Below are 13,523 nucleotides of genomic sequence, written 5' to 3' on the forward strand. Positions count from 1 at the left end.
AAAAGAAAGTAAGAAAAACAAAAATATTACCCAATCTTGAAGAGTATCAGAGTGAGGCTAAAATTAGAAAGACAAACTTTTTTTAAAAAATCTTTTGAAATAAAAATAAAAAATGACAAAGGAAAGTGGAATGCAGTACTAATTACCTAGGGCAGAAATATCACTTGCTTACTGAAGGATCCTGGGCAAGGTGCTCAATACACCAAAATTTTGCTGTCATTATTTACAAAAAGGGGGGCGGGGGAGTGAAATACTTGAAAATACCTGTCTCAAGGGAATGTTAGAAAGTTGACTGATGGGCTGGCCCATGGCTCACTTGGGAGAGTGTGATGCTGATAACACCAAGGCCACGGGTTCAGATCCCTATATAGGGATGGCTGGTTGGCTCACTTGGGAGAGCGTGGTGCTGACAACACCAAGTCAAGGGTTAAGATCCCCTTACCGGTCATCTTTTAAAAAAAAAATTTTTTTTTAATTTAAAAAAAGAAAATTGAATCACATACATATTCTAAAACCCCTTTTGGAGCATAAAAATTTATGATTACAGTATAAATAAATTTTAGCCCCAACAGTAAAGATCAGTTGTGAAAAAGTCATTTCCCAAAAATGGAGAATTGGTTTCCTCATATTCAAAATTGTTCTGCTGGGGGCAAAGTTAATTCTCACCACAACTGTGTGCTTTTACAGCTATCCTTTGCTGAAAGGCTTAAAAACTGGTCACTGGATCCATGTTATGCATCCCAATAATTAAATCTTAACTCAGTCTACTACCTTACCTTTAAACGAGGGCCCATGTTCTGAGAACCAAGTGGAACACTCCTATTCACCAAAGCAGGTAACTTTTGGCCCCTTTCGCCTTGTCTTCCAACTTCCACATGAAAGAAAAGAGCCGTAAGGTCAACAGAAAGGGTCTGTCCATCAGACCTTCACTGAGGGTGTGTCACAGTAAGCACAGGGTCACTGTTTTTGGAATGAACTGGATGAATTCCAGGGTGGCAAAATACAGCCCAAGAATATATCATTCCTGGACTTCTCTCTAGTGCAGGGCGCAATCAACTGCCAAAGGATGCATCTGCTCTGGTGTTCCCGGATCCTACCCTAAAGAGAAAAAACGGGTGAGTGGAATAGGTTTTTATTTCTGAAAGAGATTCCCTGAAAACAACAAGGAGGAGATAGAACAGGCAGTGGAAACTCCAGGACACTACAAATGACCAAGAGTTGGTAAACTCTGACCAACCATTCCCAATTAAAACTCCACACAGTTTCCCCAAGGCCACTCTCCAACTCCATAAGAAAAGTCAGCTGGCAACCTTACTGACCACAACTATGTCATTCCCTAGAAGGAAGCTCCAACACTTCAGTTGATTCCAGTCCTTCAGTAGAAGCAAACTAAGGCACAGATTTAAAGAGTGAGCCTCATCACAGCCACATGCCCAGTTCCAGTTTATTGAAGCTGGAGCACAGGGTCTGGGAACAATCACGAAGAGAAATGAGAAAAAGCACAGGTGGAGCTAGATTGCAAAGGGCCTTGTATGCCATGATAAGGAATCAAGACAATGTTCAGTTGGAAAGGAGAAATCACCAAAGGACTTTAAAACTTAATCTATCAGCCTATGCAATCTGCTTCCTTTGTGCCCTTGTATGCATTTCCAAGACATGGTTAAACAAAGCTGATTTTATCTTTAGAACAGTCAAATCTGCTACTACAAGTGGGAAAAAAATCTGTGAACTTTCAAAATAAAGTCACTAAGTAAATTCCAGTAAAGTCAGTTTGTAACTCTCAAAGATATTCATGATCAGGCCAGCTGGTTAGCTCAGTTGGTTAGACCACAAGCTTGTAACACTAAAGTCAAGGGTTCAGATCCCCATACTGGCCAGCCGCCAAAAAAAAAAAAAAAAAAAAAAAGATATTCACGAACCAAATATAGCAGAATGGGGGTTTATGGCTTTATGGCAATGCATACACAAACAGCCACCATAAAACAAATGAGAAGAGTCTACTAATCAGTAAATGAAAACAGACAGTCCTACCATATGGCAGGAACTGTTCTTAGTGCTTCATATGTATTAATTCACAACCCCCAAAAATAGATAAAATTATCCCTATTTTACAGATAAAGAAACTGAGACATAGAAAAGTTAAGTTACTTTCTCTAGATTATACATAATAAGTACTAGAGTTGAGTCAATCCCAGACAACTCGGACCCAGAATCCATGCTTTTAACAACTACTCAACTGCTTCTCTACTATGGGAAACCAGGGGAAAAAACAAAAAATGCTAACAGGAACAGAAGAACAGAATGAGTGAAGGGTAGCAGATCAAAGAAGTTGGCAAACTTTTATAATTAAAAATAAATAAGTATGTGCATTTATTTTAAAAGATGGCAATAGACTTGCCAAGTACATGAGCCAAAACCTGAGTCAACCAGTAACTGGAACCAGCTTATAGAATCTGCAAACAAGAGAACAGTTACATAAACTATAAGAGATCCCTACGATAGAATGTTATATAAGGATTTAAAAAGTGACACTTTAAGGTATAACAACACAGGGAAATGCTCACAAATAAAATGTTAAATGAAAAAGCAGACACAAAATTGTCTACACAGCACAAGCCCGATTTTAGAAATATTACATAAAGAAGACTGCAAGGAAAAACATAAAAATGTTAATAGTGGTCATCTCTTGGCATACAGAATTATAAGTGATTTTTACCTTCTACCTATACCTTTTAGTGTTTTTCAAATTCTTAATGATGCAAGGATATGTAAAAAGTTTCTATTTCTGCACAACATATACTTGTTAGGGACCTATTTCCTGAAGAAAGGAGAAAACAGGCAAGTTACCATTTTTCAAGTAAGGATAACAGTACAGAGAAATTAAAATGTACAGAACTTTTATTCTATTCATTATGATCTTTGTAGGTCTCTAACCCTGTGATCAGCTATATGATTATTAAATCAATCAACTCCTAGTTCTAACATAATCTTTACTGTACCCACTATGAACTACCATGCTTACTCTAATGCTTCAGAGCCTACAGTGAGCTTCAAGACTCATCTCAAGCACTCTTCCCATTTCTGGTCCAGCTCTCAGGCTTCTCTGAGGACTGTACACACATCAGGCAGAATCAATCACTTCTACCTTTGTGACACTCCTATGCCAAAGATACCTCTACTACAGCATTTATTAATTAGTCTGTACTATCACTGTTTATATAGCTGTCTCTCCTAAGAGATTGTGGGCTCCCTGAAAACGCTGACTGGGTCTTACCTATCTTTGCCTTCCAACGGCTAGCATGGTGTTCAGCCCTACTATCTCAGAGTCTGCACTTTCACAAGATCCCCAGGGATTCCTACAATCACGGTCCAGACTCTAGAGTAGTCAGCCTGAGAAGGGGCCCAACTATTCTGCATCTCTAACAGACTCACAGGTAATTCTGATACTGCTGGTCTTACCAACCATGCTTTCAGGAGCAAGAAAGAGTCCAGAGTGGAAGTCAGCAAACTGCAGCCGGCAAGACAAATCCAGATAGCTGCCTGTTTTTATGAAAACAGCCAAGTACATTCATTTACATATTGTCTATGGCTGCTTTTGCACTACAACAACAGAGCTGAATAGTTGCAGCAGAGACATAGAGCTCACCAAAAAATTGGCGGTCAACTTTTCTATCTAACCCTTTACAGAAAAAGTGTACCAACCCTTGATGTAGAGGTCTTAGTCTGAAAGCTACGTCACTGCCTTAAGTAAATGAATGCATTTTTATAAATCAAAGAAAGCATAAAATCATTTTCTTCCAGTTCTACTACCCTCTTAAGAAAAAAGGTACAAAACTCACAAATTTATGCAAATATTTCTAGTTTCAACTCTTATTTAAAAGTTTTATACCTCCTATAGCCCAACTAGGAATTTTACACAATGATTTTCCAAAGTATGCATTTCATACAATTGTGCTTATAATTCATCAACTAATATTTCTTAAAAATACTACCTCAGAAACCAAATACTGTATCAAGGTTCCTAAAATTATTGCAATACATATTACTGACAGTGTCTCTACTTTTAAAGTGCTATTCTAAAAAGTCATGGAAAAACTGATGTGAAAGTCCACTTCAGAATTCTGGTGCACACAGAGCTAGTGGCAACACACAGGAAGTCCACTGTCACCTACTGTTTTCCACAAAACAAGACAGGACAAAAGATGTTTGCTTTGTAAGATGCAGTCTACAGCATTCTTTACACAGAAGTATCAGCCATGAGTCCAGGGACATCAAATTAAAAAACCAAATCATTCTATTAGCAAAAGGTCCACAGGTTAGAGCAGTCTAACTAAGGAGTTTCCAAGAAATGCAGTGCACTATCAGATACTATGGATTATTAGTTTACATTTACCACGGCTTAATTTCACCCTTGGTTATTCTCTCTACTTAAAAATCCCACCATAAAAGATTACCCTTCCCCATCTAGCTTATACTCTTGAGATATTTATACAGTTGTGTATTTCTGCTATCCTAGTTCAGCCAAGTTATACAGTTTTCATTTATGCTTTCCTCATCAGTCAGCCCCTCCAGTCTCTTACATTCCTGGGGGTCTTCTGTGAACTCTCTCCAGCTGGTCCCCAGAGATCTGGTAATGAGGTGCCTACAACTGACTGCAGCCTTCCAAAGTACAGCCTTGTTAGTCAGAACAAGATGAGCTCAGTTCCATGACATATTATTTCTGAGTAGGCATTTACCAAATTACAGAAAGCTAGTATGCTGCCATATTAGACTATAACCTCACTCCATGCCTACCAGATTTAGGCACCAGGGCCTGCCAGAATGTGCTAGAAGCCAGAGGATAAATGGCACATATTCCTGCAACATCCATTTTACTAAGGGATAAAGTGAATGGTAAGAAAAAAGTATTTTCATGTTAAAACAAACTCACAAATAAAATAGAATGCAATATTTCCATGAATTTCTACAGATAAAATATAAATATGTTCAAAATATTAATAAATATTTTATACTTGAGGCAGAAAGGTTGCTCCCAATCCCCAAGGGTTTATATATCCACTAGCTTCTACCACTAGAGATACTTGAGGCAAAAAATTTGAAAAGTGCTACGACCCTAACTCAACTTCCGGTCTAACTGCCCATTACCACCCAACCCATATAATCACATCTTAAATAACATGATTTTTCTGCTATATTTCCCCATCCCTAGATATCTATTTTCTCTTTACCTAAAATCATTTGCTAAAACTTCATGTTGCATTCCACTCTGTAATTTACTGATACCAACATCTTTAGGCTCTTCTACATTGTTCACTCTTCATTCATTTCACATTTTTTAAGCACTTGCTGTATGCCAGGCTGTGTACTAAAAGCTCAAGTCACAAGGATAAATAGGACAGGATCCTTCCTTAACCTCAATGAACTTAGTCCAAGATGAGACATGGACAATACAATGGGGCAAAAGCCATGAAAGAGAAATAAAGTCTGGAGAATAGAGGTTGGAGGGATAACTTTGCCTGAGAGAGTGAAGAAGTCTTATTGTGAATCAGACAATGGACTGATTACTTAAGAATGGGTACGTATTTGCAAAGGCAGAAAAAAAAGGACTAGTTTCCTAGGCAGAAAGAACAGCATAGTCAAAAATACCAAGTCAAAAAAAGGAGTAATGAGAGCCAGCCCGTGGTTCACCTGGGAGAGTGTTATGCTGATAACACCAAGGCCACAGGTTTGGATCCCTACATAGGGATGGCCGCTTAGCTCACTTGGGAGAGCGTGGTGCTGACAATACCAAGTCAAGTTAAGATCTCCTTACGGGTCATCTTTTTTTAAAAAAAAAAAAAAAAAGGAGTAATGAAAAGTTCAGTACTATGGAAGCAAAGTGTATAGATAGACCACCAGGGAGAATAATAATAATAGATCACCTGGGGCCAAACTAGGGCAACTGATTCTAAGTACAGTACAGTGTAGTAGTTAAGTGCATTAATCTTACTACTCAGTGACCTTGGATGAATTACTTCTCTTCTGTTGCCTCATGTGTAAAATGGAGATGCACTGAGAAAAGTAAGGAATCCAGCTGCTCTTGGGGAGCAAGATTTGGAGTGTAAAGAGAAGGAGGACACGTTGAGACTGGAAACTCCAGACCCCGGTGACTTGGTACTACAGGAGTGCCTTGGGGGGTATGGTTCTATGTGCAAACCAGGCTGCTGGGCTGTCAGGGTATGACAGTTTGTGCCAGGCCATGGCAGCCCAACCCACAGTAAGTGAGAAAGATGGCTTGAGTCTACCTGAGGGATTAACTGGTTTTCCAGAGAAATCCCATGTGGAAACAACCACAGCAACGATCCAAAATACCGAATGTTCTGTGTTTCTTTCAAGGATGATGGCGGTAACAAGAATTGAGAACATACTATGTACCAGGCATTGAATGAAGTGCTTTGTTTGTATTATCTCACTTAACCCTGACATCAACCATATGAGGTTAGCATATTATCCATATTTTACAGATTAGGAAACAGAGGCACAGAGAGCTAAAGTAACTTGCCTACAGTCATCCAGTTGATAACTGAAGGAGCCAGACAATGTGATTCCAGAGCCCACACTCCTAACCAATAATAACAGATATATCAAAAAGAACCTCCCAAAAGTAAAAAAACTAAAAAAAAAAAAGAAACCCAAGAAGGAGGAAAAAAAATATCCTTGGGATAGGAAGAATGAGAGCACAGAATTTAATTTAAAAATTTAAAGATCTTTTTTAACCAAGGGAGAAAGAGGATCACACATTTTAAACGAAGTAACTCTGGAGTCAATGTGAAAGAGACTTTGAAGAGGAGGACAGATCCATGAAGGATCTGTCCAAATAAGAGAGATCCTCATCCAACCAAAGCAGTAGCTAGACACACTGGCCGTGACAAAGAGGGAGAGGCTAGAATTCTAAAGCAACAGATGGATGGCCTGTGAGGTCAAAAAGATAATGGAGAGGGCCGAGCCCGTGGCGCACTCGGTAGAGTGCGGCGCTGGGAGCGTGACGACGCTCCCGCCGCGGGTTCAGATCCTATATAGGAATGGCCGGTGCACTCACTCAAAGTGCCGGTCAGGAAGAAACGACAAAAAAAAAAAAAAAAAAAAAAAAAGATAATGGAGAACAAGAAGCCAAGAACAAATGCAGATTTTCTACACACGGGAGCATGGATGAATGATGGAAAATTAAGGAGACAGAGCAAATATGGAGGGAAAGATAATGATTGCAGAAATGAACATGTTAAGTTTGAAGTGTCTGTAGGATATCCTGGTGAATATACCCAACAAGACAAATGGAAATTGCAAGTGAAGCTATAAAGATATCAACATCCTGGCTGGCTGGTTAGTTCAGTTGGTTAGAGCACAGTATTATAACACAAACGTTAAGGGTTTGGATCCCCATACTGGCCAGCTGTCAAATACAAAACAACCACAAAGAAGAGACACCCACATCCTGAAGACATGGGGAATGGAAAAGACCACCATGGAAAGCAGTCAGACCAAGAAAGAGACTATAGAACCCTGAGGTGATCAACCTTACAAAAAAATAAATAAATAAAAGAGTAGTTAGAAAAGAAGAACGAGAAGGGACAATCAGAGAAAAGGAGAAAAATTCTGAAAGTGGTTTATTAGAGGCAAAAGGAAAATGACTCTTTCTAAAAATTAGCGGTCAAGAGTACCAGACCCAATAAAGATCTACGCCAGAGGGGGGAACTAAAATCAGCTCCCAAGTTTTCTTCTTGAATTATTTGGGACTCTCATTTTCTGATCTAGCAACTTCTTCAAATAAATTTTCATATCTTATTTCCATCTCATTAATAATAAAAATATTAATCTAAACTTCACCTAACACTGATAACTAGTAAGCTCTTTGCAACTCAATTTAGTGACACTATTATTACAAAATCATTCTAGGGTCTATAACAAATTCAGATCTAAATTAATCTGAATTTATTCTCTAATCTTGCATAAATCACTGGCAAAAAATTTTGTCAAAACTTTTAAAATCAGCTTTATTGAGGTATAATTTACATACAGTAAAAGTCACCAATTTAAAGTGTACAATTAGTATCTACAACTGTGTTATAAAACACAATATAGAACATTTCAACCCAAGAAATTTCCTCATGCTCCTTTGCAGTCAGTCACCCTCCCATAACCCCCTGCTCAACCACTGATGTGCTATCTATCACTGTTGTTTTGCCTATTACAGAATGCCAATACAAATGGCATCATATACAAAATGCAGTCTTTTGCGTGTGGCATTTTTTCACTTAGCATAATGGTTTTCAGATCCATATATGTTGCTACGTGTATCAGCAGTTCATTCCTTTTTATTGCTGGGTAGTAGTCCATTAGAAAGACATACTGCAATATGTTTATTCATTCACCAGATGACGGACATTTGGGTTATATCCAGATTGGGGCTATTATGGATAAAGCTGCTATGAAGATTCAAGTACACAAGTCTTTGTGTGGACACATGCTTTCACTTCTCTTGGGTAAATATCTAAGAGTGGAATTGTTGGGTCATATGGTAAGTATATATTTAACTTATAAGAAACTGCCAAACTTTTCCAAAGCGGCTGCATCATTTTGCATTTCTACCAGTAATGTATGAGGGCTCCAGTTGCTCTACATCCACCAACACTTGATACTGTCATTTAAAAAGTATTACCCATTCTAACAAGTATAAAGTGGTATCTCACTGTGGTTTTATTTACTTATTTATTAAAAAGATGACCGGTAAGGGGATCTTAACCCTCGACTTGGTGTTGTCAGCATCACACTCTCCCAAGTGAGCTAAGCAGCCATCCCTATATGGGATCCGAACCCGTGGCCTTGGTGTTACCAACACCACACTCTCCCAAGTGAGCCATGGGCTGGCCCTTCACTGTGGTTTTAAAGTGCATTTCCCTAAGGACGAACAATATTGCTAATCTTTTCATGAGCTTATTGGCTAATTGGACAGCTTCTTTGCCGAAATGTCCAAATCTTTTGCCATTTTTTAAAATTGAGCTGTTTGTTATCTTACTATTGAGTTGTAAAAATTCTTTATATATTCTAAATACAAGTCCTTTATTAGAAATATGTTACACAAATATTTTCTGTGGCTTGCCTTTTCATTTTCTTAGCAGAAAATGAACTATTTTTTTAAAGAGTAAAATTTCTAACTCTTATGAAATCTAACTTATCAATTTTTGTCATTTATAGTATGCATTTTCTGTATCCTATTTTTTTTAAAAAAATTGCCTAACTCAAGGTCACAACAGTTTTCCCGTTTTCTTCTAGAAGTTTATCTAAGTTTCCCAAAAGAAAATCTCTTGTCAAATTTTTTTAACAAGATTTTTTAAAAACTCCTACATTCCATTTATCTCATAATTAGTTATTCTGTTTATTATCACTTTGTTTCTTTCAAATTCAACCTCCCACATTACCAAGCATATTTAAGTCTATTTCTAAATTTGGAAAGATTTTTTATCTTTTAACAGATTTTCCCCCTTTGACCTAATAAATGGCATGCCTAAATTCAGCCAAGGTTTTAGTCCCTCAGTTCTCAAATTGGCACAAAACCTCTGCACCCTGATGCAACAACCAAATTCTGCAATCTAGAGCATGTGCCTTGAGGTTAAGCCAGGGGCAATAAAATACTTACCCTTCTGGTTTTAAAGAGAAGCATTTACAAGTTCATTCCCACCATACTGAGTCACTCTAACCAGTGAAGAGGCTGGAGTAAATTATCTTATCACTTACTGGTTAAATTAAAACTTAGGCTTATAAAGGTTAAGCTGATCAAGACAAAAGTAATTCTACATTTCTTAATTTAATTTGCATTCTCTCTATTGTACCATTCTCTTTATAACAAGCCAGAGTTCTCACGTTCAAAATGAAATAATATATACAAAAGCATAGCTTAGATTCAACTGCCCCCTGGAATAGTTTGTCATTCATTCTCAGCACATTTCAGAGAAAGTAGGAAAAAGGGATTCAAAGCTAATGTGAGTAAAACAGGGAGGATAAGAAACGACAATCTACTACTGTTCATTTTGTAAACTCATGGAATGTCTACAGAAAAACAAAATAAAAACTGGCTCATCTACGTCCCTGTCACATTCCTTACTCTAAGTCAAGAAAATATTAGCTCCAATTCACTATTTCCTCCTGTCCTGATATTTTTCCTATACACAAAACTAGTTCTACTGTGCCCAATCTACAGAATTAGGACAGGACCCATGTTCCCATCCCACAGCAGTTTTTATGCTTAGGTGACCCTGGGCCACTGAATCTTGGCTATAGCAGAAAGATTTTTAAACTAGTTTTCTGAATCTGACAAGCCGTCTCCCTCAATAAGTCTACGAAGTTGTTATTTTATTAACTGTGCGTGAAGTGGCAGGCAAACAGCCAAATCTGCAGCCCAGTGGGATGGAATTGGAATTGTCACACATATACTTAAAAGCTAACAAAATGTCTACCTCTACTACCATGCATTACTTTTAATTCTATTCTTATTTTTAAGGAAGGTACATTATTTATATAATCAAAAGTAAGAACAACCTTAAATGAGCATTTTACAGTTCTTTAAGATTACAAGAAGAAAAACTCAACTAGCCAAAGAAATGGCAACCTATGGCTCAATTCGAAGGAGAAACTCAACACTTCTCAACACTTACGTATTCAAGACAAAATTTCTGACATTTCTGACCTAATAATCAATGTTACCAAACAAGGATTAATTAATTTCTACAAATGTGTATAGCACAGAAAAAAGCAAAGCTCTTTATCAAAATTACATGTGGTCTAAATGCAATGACTGGTATTCTGGATTGGGTCCTGGGACAGGAAACAGACATTAGTGGAAAAACTTGTGAAATCCAAATTAGTCTGTAGTTTAGTATTGTACCAATGCTAATTTCTTAGATGTGACAAATGTACCATGGTTGTGTAAGAAGTTAACATTAGGAGAAGCTGGGTGAAAGGTATGTAGGGACCCTCTGTACTACCTTTGCAACTTTTTCTATAAATTTAAAATTATTCCACAATATAAAAAAAAATTTTTAACCTATGGTTCCCCACTATACATTCTCATTCCCCCTTAAGATTCTGATTATGCCTCCCTAATCATTGCCCCGATTCAGGAAATGCTGGGCTAAAACTTTTAAAAAATCTTTTTCAAGCCCTTTCTATAAACCATTTGCAAAGCCCAGCTGGGTTTCCTTCTTCACCAAGACATGAAAAACTAAATTATACTTGAGAGGTTTTAAGAGCTTTCTCTTCCTAATAGTGTCACCGTATACACTATGGGGTATCCTTGAGTTTAAACTTCTAATGTAAACAAGAGGGAGATTAAAATAACATGGGCTAGATCTCTTGACAAAGGAAAGAAGATAGTACAGAAAATATATGTTGTATATTATGATTTCTGGCCAAAACGTACAATGAATAGAAAATACAGTTGACAGACATTGACTATTAGCATCTCTACAGGCAAACTGTACCAGATAGTTATAAGCTCTGAAAAACATAATGCAAATTCCTTAACTATTCAAGATAAAAATCCACATGGCAGTGTTCAATTCAGACTAAATGACAAAACATGTATCTACCATGACTTTTAGTTTCTAATAACTAAATGAATACTCATCTCTCTGTAGTAAACCCTATCTTATAGAACAGGCTTCAAGAGTCCCACAAGAAAAACATCATCATGGTGATATAACACCATAACAAGGGCTCAGGCATGTGTACACGCATGTACACACACAAACACGCAAACTGCAATAAGGTTAAACTCAAAACTTTGAAAACTACTATACAAAAGAATATTAGTGAAGGCTAAGCATTAATGAACCCTTCAAAGAAAAAGAAACCAAAGAAAAATAACTGAAATTTAAACCTAAGCTAGTTAATGGCTAAAGCCATTTAAAAGGTAAAATGATGTACTGGAATCCATTAAGGTCATAAAAGTATGTTGATAGTATTAAATAAATATTACGCAACAGTATTCTGACCTGGACCACTTTCAGAAAGATGAACAGTTGAAGTAACTCCTCTAAAATATTTCAATTCACATAACTCTACTCAACCACCTACCATAACTTATCTGTTTACAAGTCTTTCTCCAATATAGAAATAAGGTCTTGAAAAGTAACTAGCACATTGCCTAGGATAGACGGGCCCTCAATAAATGATTTCTGAATGAATGAACATGCAGCTGTAATCTACCTCTGAGGTATCCTTATAAATCAATTCAATATCAAGACCTCAGGAGCAGAACATGCTGTATACCATGCTACCACATTTAGGAGAAGGTCAAGTTAACCGAAACATAATTAACAGTAACTAATATTTATTGGGGGGAAAGTCTTATCATATGAATCATAAAAGTAAATGTAAAAATGGTAATTTGCAAGTGGAGAAAAATATCTCTAATGTTTTTCCCGATAGCCACAAAAGTGAATCTACCTATAACTTTCTAACATTAAAATACAAGATGTTCTTATACAAAATCATTTTATAAAGAAATGTGTTATCAACTTAAATCAGTAAGTTAGACCAATTAGTGAATAGAATGAAGTCCAAGCCCAATTATGTGTTCAAACTGTGGGTCCAATGCCTTGAGCGATTCTCAAGACTGCAGAAAATACAAAACAACCCTCTTGACTGCTGAGAAGGACTAAAATCATTTCTTTTCCTCACAAGTATGTACCCCAAAGCAATTACTTTCTGTTCCCATTCAACACAAATCAACACCACCTCTCCCATTCCCATTCCCATCCAAGAATGCTATAGAGTATCTGAATACTTTAATTTCAGGCCATAAGAGTCTCAGATAGCATTAAGATTGTAATGCTAAAAAAACTTATTTTCTAAGTACGTTCGCATCCCCTAGGGCACTCCTACACTTAGGCAATCAGAAAATTCTCAGAATAGAAATTACAAACTGCTTTCTAAAGATTCCAAAATTCAGGGTACACATTACCAGGAGAGTATTTTTCCATCAATGCCTGAATTTAAATGGAAATTACTATTTAATTATATGCAATTTTCTCTGTAAATCTACATATAATACTAATCAGTCTCCAAATATTTTTTAAAAAACAAACTGACTATGTTTACTTAAAAAGCTTATTGCCTAATCCCCAAGAGGTTCTAATGCATCAAAAAAGTGGTCGGTGTTAGCACTACCCATGAATGACAGCTTGGCAGAGACAAGCTGTTCTAAAAAGATTAGAAACTTCTAGTGATCTCAAATTAAGTAAAGCAGGAGGCACATAGAGTATCTCTACAGGCTTCAATAATAAAACTACTTACCATCAAAAATTCAGAGCCAGGCTGGCTGGTTATTTTAGTTGGTTAGAGCCTGGTGCCAATAACACCAAGGTCCAGGGTTCGATCCCTGTAACTAACACACACACACAGACACACACACACACAGACACACACACACACACACACACCTACAGATTTGAGAACTACAAAGCTATCTAAATACATGCATGCCTAAA

At 37.1% G+C, this 13,523-nt stretch overlaps 1 protein-coding gene across 3 annotated transcripts in view; it reads right to left on the reverse strand.

Annotated features, from left to right (window-relative positions):
• Positions 1 to 13,523, reverse strand: part of AREL1 (apoptosis resistant E3 ubiquitin protein ligase 1) — a 41,836-nt gene that overhangs the window by 26,564 nt on the left and 1,749 nt on the right. For 2 of the 3 annotated variants that reach the window (XM_063091266.1, XM_063091263.1), the window contains exon 2: positions 777 to 1,098. The gene's annotated coding sequence lies outside the window, so the exon portion shown is untranslated. The remainder of the gene's footprint in view (positions 1 to 776; positions 1,099 to 13,523) is intronic. The other variant, XM_063091264.1, reaches the window with a different exon arrangement.

The sequence above is a fragment of the Cynocephalus volans genome, chromosome 3 (genome assembly GCF_027409185.1).
Source record: "Cynocephalus volans isolate mCynVol1 chromosome 3, mCynVol1.pri, whole genome shotgun sequence".
Taxonomy (NCBI): Eukaryota; Metazoa; Chordata; class Mammalia; order Dermoptera; family Cynocephalidae; genus Cynocephalus; species Cynocephalus volans.